The sequence below is a fragment of the Lolium perenne genome, chromosome 3 (assembly GCF_019359855.2).
Source record: "Lolium perenne isolate Kyuss_39 chromosome 3, Kyuss_2.0, whole genome shotgun sequence".
NCBI lineage: Eukaryota > Viridiplantae > Streptophyta > Magnoliopsida > Poales > Poaceae > Lolium > Lolium perenne.
In genome coordinates this window covers 218,532,290-218,540,735 of record NC_067246.2, presented here as the reverse complement: position 1 = coordinate 218,540,735, position 8,446 = coordinate 218,532,290, and positions in this window count along the sequence as shown.

Genomic DNA, 8,446 nt, shown 5'->3' with positions numbered 1-8,446 from the left:
TTGGAGACGTATCAGCATCCCCAAGCTTAGTTCTGCTCGTCCTGAGCAGGTAAAACGATAACACGTATAATTTTCTGGAGTGACATGCCATCATAACCTTGATCATACTATTTGTAAAGCATATGTAGTGAATGCAGCGATCAAAACAATGTATATGACATGAGTAAACAAGTGAATCATAAAGCAAAGACTTTTCATGAATAGTACTTCAAGACAAGCATCAATAAGTCTTGCATAAGAGTTAACTCATAAAGCAATAATTCATAGTAAAAGCATTGAAGCAACACAAAGGAAGATTAAGTTTCAGCGGTTGCTTTCAACTTGTAACATGTATATCTCATGGATAATTGTCAACATAGAGTAATATAATAAGTGCAATAAGCAAGTATGTAGGAATCAATGCACAGTTCACACAAGTGTTTGCTTCTTGAGGTGGAGAGAAATAGGTGAACTGACTCAACATTGAAAGTAAAAGAATGGTCCTCCATAGAGGAAAAGCATCGATTGCTATATTTGTGCTAGAGCTTTGTTTTTGAAAACATGAAACAATTTTGTCAACGGTAGTAATAAAGCATATGTATCATGTAAATTATATCTTACAAGTTGCAAGCCTCATGCATAGTATACTAATAGTGCCCGCACCTTGTCCTAATTAGCTTGGACTACCGGATCATCACAATGCACATGTTTTAACCAAGTGTCACAAAGGGGTACCTCTATGCCGCCTGTACAAAGGTCTAAGGAGAAAGCTCGCATTGGATTTCTCGCTATTGATTATTCTCAACTTAGACATCCATACCGGGACAACATAGACAACAGATAATGGACTCCTCTTTTATGCATAAGCATGTAACAACAATTAATAATTTTCTCATATGAGATTGAGGATGTATGTCCAAAACTGAAACTTCCACCATGGATCATGGCTTTAGTTAGCGGCCCGATGTTCTTCTCTAACAATATGCATGCTTAATCATAAGGTGGTAGATCTCCCTTACTTCAGACAAGACGAACATGCATAGCAACTCACATGAAATTCAACAAAGAGTAGTTGATGGCGTCCCCAGTGAACATGGTTATCGCACAACAAGCAACTTAATAAGAGATAAAGTGCATAATTACATATTCAATACCACAATAGTTTTTAAGCTATTTGTCCCATGAGCTATATATTGCAATGGTGAATGATGGAATTTTTAAAGGTAGCACTCAAGCAATTTACTTTGGAATGGCGGAAAATACCATGTAGTAGGTAGGTAGGTATGGTGGACACAAATGACATAGTGGTTGGCTCAAGTAATTTGGATGCATGAGAGGTATTCCCTCTCGATACAAGGTTTAGGCTAGCAAGGCTTATTTGAAACAAACACAAGGATGAACCGGTGCAGCAAAACTCACATAAAAGACATATTGTAAACATTATAAGACTCTACACCGTCTTCCTTGTTGTTCAAACTCAGTACTAGAAATTATCTAGACCTTAGAGAAACCAAATATGCAAACCAAATTTTAGCATGCTCTATGTATTTCTTCATTAATGGGTGCAAAGCATATGATGCAAGAGCTTAAACATGAGCACAACAATTGCCAAGTATCACATTACCCAAGACATTATAGCAATTACTACATGTATCATTTTCCAATTCCAACCATATAACAATTTAATGAAGAAGAAACTTCGCCATAAATATTATGAGTAGAAGCTAAGGACATACTTGTCCATATGCTACAGCGGAGCGTGTCTCTCTCCCACAAAGGTGAATGCTAGGATCCATTTTATTCAAACAAAACAAAAAACAAAAACAAACCGACGCTCCAAGCAAAGCACATAAGATGTGATGGAATAAAAATATAGTTTCAGGGGAGGAACCTGATAATGTTGTCGATGAAGAAGGGGATGCCTTGGGCATACCCAAGCTTAGACGCTTGAGTCTTCTTAGAATATGCAGGGTTGAACCACCGGGGCATCCCCAAGCTTAGAGCTTTCACTCTCCTTGATCATGTTGCATCATACTCCTCTCTTGATCCTTGAAAACTTCCTCCACACCAAACTTAGAACAACTCATTAGAGGGTTAGCGACAATAAAAATTAACATGTTCAGAGGTGACACAATCATTCTTAACACTTCTGGACATTGCATAAAGCTACTGGACGTTAATGGATCAAAGAAATTCATCCAACATAGCAAAAGAGGCAATGCGAAATAAAAGGCAGAATCTGTCAAAACAGAACAGTTCGTATTGACGAATTTTATCGAGGCACCAGACTTGCTCAAATGAAAATGCTCAAATTGAATGAAAGTTGCGTACATATCTGAGGATCACTCACGTAAATTGGCATAATTTTCTGAGTTACCTACAGAGAAAACAGCCCAGATTCGTGACAGCAAAGAAATCTGTTTCTGCGCAGTAATCCAAATCTAGTATGAACTTTTCTATCAACGACTTTACTTGGCACAACAAAACACTAAACTAAGATAAGGAGAGGTTGCTACAGTAGTAAACAACTTCCAAGACACAAAATAAAAACAAAGTACTGTAGGTAAAAACCATGGGTTGTCTCCCATAAGCGCTTTTCTTTAACGCCTTTCAGCTAGGCGCAGAAAGTGTGTATCAAGTATTATCAAGAGACGAAGTGTCAACATCATAATTTGTTCTAATAATAGAATCAAAAGGTAACTTCATTCTCTTTCTAGGGAAGTGTTCCATACCTTTCTTGAGAGGAAATTGATATTTTATATTACCTTCCTTCATATCAATGATAGCACCAACAGTTCGAAGAAAAGGTCTTCCCAATATAATGGGACAAGATGCATTGCATTCAATATCCAAGACAACAAAATCAACGGGGACAAGGTTATTGTTAACGGTAATGTGAACATTATCTACTTTCCCCAAAGGTTTCTTTGTAGAATGATCAGCAAGATTAACATCCAAATAACAATTTTTCAGCGGTGGCAAGTCAAGCATATTATAAATTTTCTTAGGCATAACAGAAATACTTGCACCAAGATCACATAAAGCATTACAATCAAAATCTTTAACCTTCATTTTAATGATGGGCTCCCAACCATCCTCTAGCTTTTTAGGAATAGAGGCTTCGCGCTCTAGTTTCTCTTCTCTAGCTTTTATGAGAGCATTTGTAATATGTTGCGTGAAAGCCAAATTTATAGCACTAGCATTAGGACTTTTAGCAAGTTTTTGCAAGAACTTTATAACTTCAGAGATGTGGCAATCATTAAAATTCAAACCATTATAATCTAAAGCAATGGGATTATCATCCCCAATGTTGGAAAAAATTTCAGCAGTTTTATCACAGGCAGTTTCAGCAGTTTTAGCAGTTTCAGGCAGTTTTTCGCGCTTTGCATTAGAAGTGGAAACATTGCTAACACCAATTCTTTTACCATTACTAGTAGGAGGTGCAGCAACATGTGTAGCATTAGCATTGCTTGTGGTGGTAATAGTCCAAACTTTAGCTACATTCTCCTCTTTAGCTAGTTTTTCATTTTCTTCTCTATCCCACCTAGCACGCAGTTCAGCCATTAATCTTATATTCTCATTAATTCTAACTTGGATGGCATTTGCTGTAGTAACAATTTTATTATGATGATTTTCATTAGGCATAACTTTTGATTTCAAAAGATCAACATCAGCAGCAAGACTATCGACTTTAGAAGCAAGTATATCAATTTTCCCAAGCTTTTCTTCAACAGATTTGTTAAAAGCAGTTTGTGTACTAATAAATTCTTTAAGCATGGCTTCAAGTCCAGGGGGTGAACTCCTATTATTTTTGTAAGAATTCCCATAAGAATTAGCATAACCATTGCCATTATTAAAAGGATATGGCCTATAGTTGTTACTAGAATTGTTCCGGTAAGCATTGTTGCTGAAATTATTATTTTTAATGAAGTTCACATCAACATGTTCTTCTTGTGCAACCAATGAAGCTAACGGAACATTATTAGGATCAACATTTGTCCTATCATTCACAAGCATAGACATAATAGCATCAATCTTATCACTCAAGGAAGAGGTTTCTTCGACAGAATTTACCTTCTTACCTTGTGGAGCTCTTTCCGTGTGCCATTCAGAGTAATTGATCATCATATTATCAAGAAGCTTTGTTGCTTCACCAAGAGTGATGGACATAAAGGTACCTCCAGCAGCTGAATCCAATAAATTCCGCGAAGAAAAATTTAGTCCTGCATAGAAGGTTTGGATGATCATCCAAGTAGTCAGTCCATGGGTTGGGAAATTTTTAACCAGAGATTTCATTCTTTCCCAAGCTTGAGCAACATGTTCAGTATCTAATTGTTTAAAATTCATTATGCTACTCCTCAAAGATATAATTTTAGCAGGGGATAATATCTACCAATAAAAGCATCCTTGCATTTAGTCCATGAATCAATACTATTCTTAGGCAGAGATAGCAACCAATCTTTAGCTCTTCCTCTTAATGAGAAAGGGAACAATTTTAGTTTAATAATGTCACCATCTACATCTTTATATTTTTGCATTTCACACAATTCAACAAAATTATTGAGATGGGCAGCAGCATCATCAGAACTAACACCAGAAAATTGCTCTCGCATAACAAGATTTAGTAAAGCAGGTTTAATTTCAAAGAATTCTGCTGTAGTAGCAGGTGGAGCAATAGGTGTGCATAAGAAATCATTATTATTTGTGGTTGTGAAGTCACACAACTTAGTATTTTCAGAGTTGGCCATTTTAGCAACAGTAAATAAAGCAAACTAGATAAAGTAAATGCAAGTAACTAATTTTTTTGTGTTTTTGATATAGCAAACAAGATAGCAAATAAAGTAAAACTAGCAACTAATTTTTTTGTATTTTGATTTAGTGCAGCAAACAAAGTAGTAAATAAAACTAAGCAAGACAAAAACAAAGTAAAGAGATTGGGAAGTGGAGACTCCCCTTGCAGCGTGTCTTGATCTCCCCGGCAACGGCGCCAGAAAAAGAGCTTGATCTCCCCGGCAACGGCGCCAGAAAAAGAGCTTGATGGCGTGTAACTCACACGTTCGTTGGGAACCCCAAGAGGAAGGTATGATGCGCACAGCAGCAAGTTTTCCCTCAGAAAGAAACCAAGGTTTATCGAACCAGGAGGAGCCAAGAAGCACATTGAAGGTTGATGGCGGCGGGATGTAGTGCGGCGCAACACCAGGGATTCCGGCGCCAACGTGGAACCTGCACAACACAACCAAAGTACTTTGCCCCAACGAAACAGTGAGGTTGTCAATCTCACCGGCTTGCTGTAACAAAGGATTAACCGTATTGTGTGGAAGATGATTGTTTGCAGAAAACAGTAGAACAAGTATTGCAGTAGATTGTATTTCAGTATAGAGAATTGGACCGGGGTCCACAGTTCACTAGAGGTGTCTCTCCCATAAGATAAACAGCATGTTGGGTGAACAAATTACAGTTGGGCAATTGACAAATAAAGAGGGCATGACCATGCACATACATATTATGATGAGTATAGTGAGATTTAATTGGGCATTACGACAAAGTACATAGACCGCCATCCAGCATGCATCTATGCCTAAAAAGTCCACCTTCAGGTTATCATCCGAACCCTCCGGTATTAAGTTGCTAAAAACAGACAATTGCATTAAGTATTGCGCGTAATGTAATCAGTAACTACATCCTTGAACATAGCACCAATGTTTTATCCCTAGTGGCAACAGCACATCCACAACCTTAGAACTTTCTGTCACTGTCCCAGATATCAATGGAGGCATGAACCCACTATCGAGCATAAATACTCCCTCTTGGAGTTACAAGCATCTACTTGGCCAGAGCATCTACTAGTAACGGAGAGCATGCAAGATCATAAACAACACATAGACATAACTTTGATAATCAACATAACAAGTATTCTCTATTCATCGGATCCCAACAAACGCAACATATAGAATTACAGATAGATGATCTTGATCATGTTAGGCAGCTCACAAGATCCGACAATGATAGCACAATGGGGAGAAGACAACCATCTAGCTACTGCTATGGACCCATAGTCCAGGGGTAGACTACTCACTCATCACTCCGGAGGCGACCATGGCGGCGTAGAGTCCTCCGGGAGATGATTCCCCTCTCCGGCAGGGTGCCGGAGGCGATCTCCTGGATCCCCCGAGATGGGATCGGCGGCGGCGGCGTCTCTGGAAGGTTTTCCGTATCGTGGCTCTCGGTACTGGGGGTTTCGCAACGGAGGCTTTAAGTAGGCGGAAGGGCAGGTCAGGAGGCGGCACGAGGGGCCCACACCACAGGGCCGCGCGGCCAAGGGGTGGGCCGCGCCGCCCTAGGGTGTGGCCACCTCGTGGCCCCACTTCGTCTCCTCTTCGGTCTTCTGGAAGCTTCGTGGCAAAATAGGACCCTGGGCGTTGATTTCGTCCAATTCCGAGAATATTTCCTTACTAGGATTTCTGAAACCAAAAACAGCAGAAAACAAGAATCGGCTCTTCGGCATCTTGTTAATAGGTTAGTTCCAGAAAATGCACGAATATGACATAAAGTGTGCATAAAACATGTAGATAACATCAATAATGTGGCATGGAACATAAGAAATTATCGATACGTTGGAGACGTATCAGGTACCGCCTAGCCCCCTGAGCACCCTGGAAACCATCTGCGAGACTTGGCGCCTTAGCGGTACCAAATGGGCCTGCCGAAGATGGTACCCGGGGTTTACTGGAGGCCCACTACCCGAAGAATAAGAAGATCCGGGAGCCCAAGCTATATTAAGGAAAGTTAAGAGTTGTAATAGGAAGTGTTATTTGTAATCTGGCGGGATGAGTTAGAAACCGTCCCGGACTCTGTAACTTGTATAGCACGAATCCCTCGGCTCCACCTCCTATATAAAGGGGGAGTCGAGGGACGAAGAAGGAATCGAATCATTGTCTACAAACCCTAGTTTTCATAATCGTCGAGTACTTTTCGGCTGAAACCTTCGAGATCTACTTACCCTCTACTTCCAACTAAACCCTAGCCTACAATCCATAGGCATTGACAAGTTGATACCTTGTCAATTGGCGCCGTCTGTGGGGACTAGAGGCGTAAGGATCTGATCTCGATGGCACGCTCAAGATCTTCGACATCGTCAACCGCAAGCAACACAATGGATCGAGGTAAACAGATCGCTGCTGGTCTTGTCGATTTTGTTCCTCACCCACCCTCCCGTTTGGATGCATATGCGTATCTGGCGGAGCCCATGGAGATGACGTTCGGAAGGTTTCACTTTCGCGTCGAGAAGGAGGGATCGTATCGTGTCGAAATTCCGATTTCGTCGGGATCGTCGGCGGTCGATTCTGATTTTTCAAGCTATGCATCGTCAACCGAGTCAGGAGAAGAAGAAACTTCGGCGACACGCTACGTCAGCACCAGAGCAAGAGAGAAACTCGCCAAGATCTTCAGCGACATGTCGTTTGAGTCATCTGCGGACTCATATATAAGCGATGGCTCCAGCGATGTCGACAGCTATGACTTCATCGACAAATCTATCACAGTGGGCAAGGTCTTCATCAATCTCAACGATGATGTCACCAAACCCAACATAGATCTGAGTACAAAGTATCATCAGATTTATGCCATTGAAGATCAAGAGGAAACATCTGAGGCTTTCGACGATGCGGGAAATCCATACGTCGATCCCTCCAATCTGCGACAAGGCCTGGGCAACAAATACGTCGGGCCAGAGCCGCGAGATAGAGTTCAACTTTCACAAGCAGCGTGGGACAGAGCCGCGAGAGCTATGAACGGTACAGAACCAATGGCTACCACGGCCACACCAGAGGAATTACAAGCATATCAATATAGGCTCGCACGAGCTGCCAGGGAATTGGAAAAACAGACAGCTGAGTTGAACAGGAGAAAGGAGGCAGCTTCTGCATCCAGCAGGAGAAGGGCAGATCTAAGTCGACAATCTAGAACTATGGGTGATAGCCACAGGGAGGCGCGGAACAGAGCAAGATCAAGGCTGCAACACATACCCGAAGCAGAAAGAGAGCACTTGGTCCAAAACCTCGACATGTCCTTCATGTCGATAGATACAAGAGGAAACATCATCCCTAAGACACCAGAGGCTGGGTATATGGCGACACATGCTTTTATCCTTGCATCTAAACCACCTCCAGGTGATCCAAGGGAAACACTGTACAATATGGCGGTAGCAGGAGTTGGAGCTATGGGGACAGCGTTTGTATCAACGCCTCCCGAAGGAGCGGCAAGGCAAAATAGTCCACGACCTGCAGGAGCAACAGCGGCAGCACCTGAAGGACCAAGTGGAGCAAGGGACACAGCAGCACAAGCAAGGGTTGACAGAGCGCGGCAAACCAGAAGGGATCATCGGCAATCTCCAGAACTTAACGACGAGGATATGTGCGGCTTACCATGCTTCACGAGGAGAGTCCGAAAAACTCGAGTCCCCTCAGGA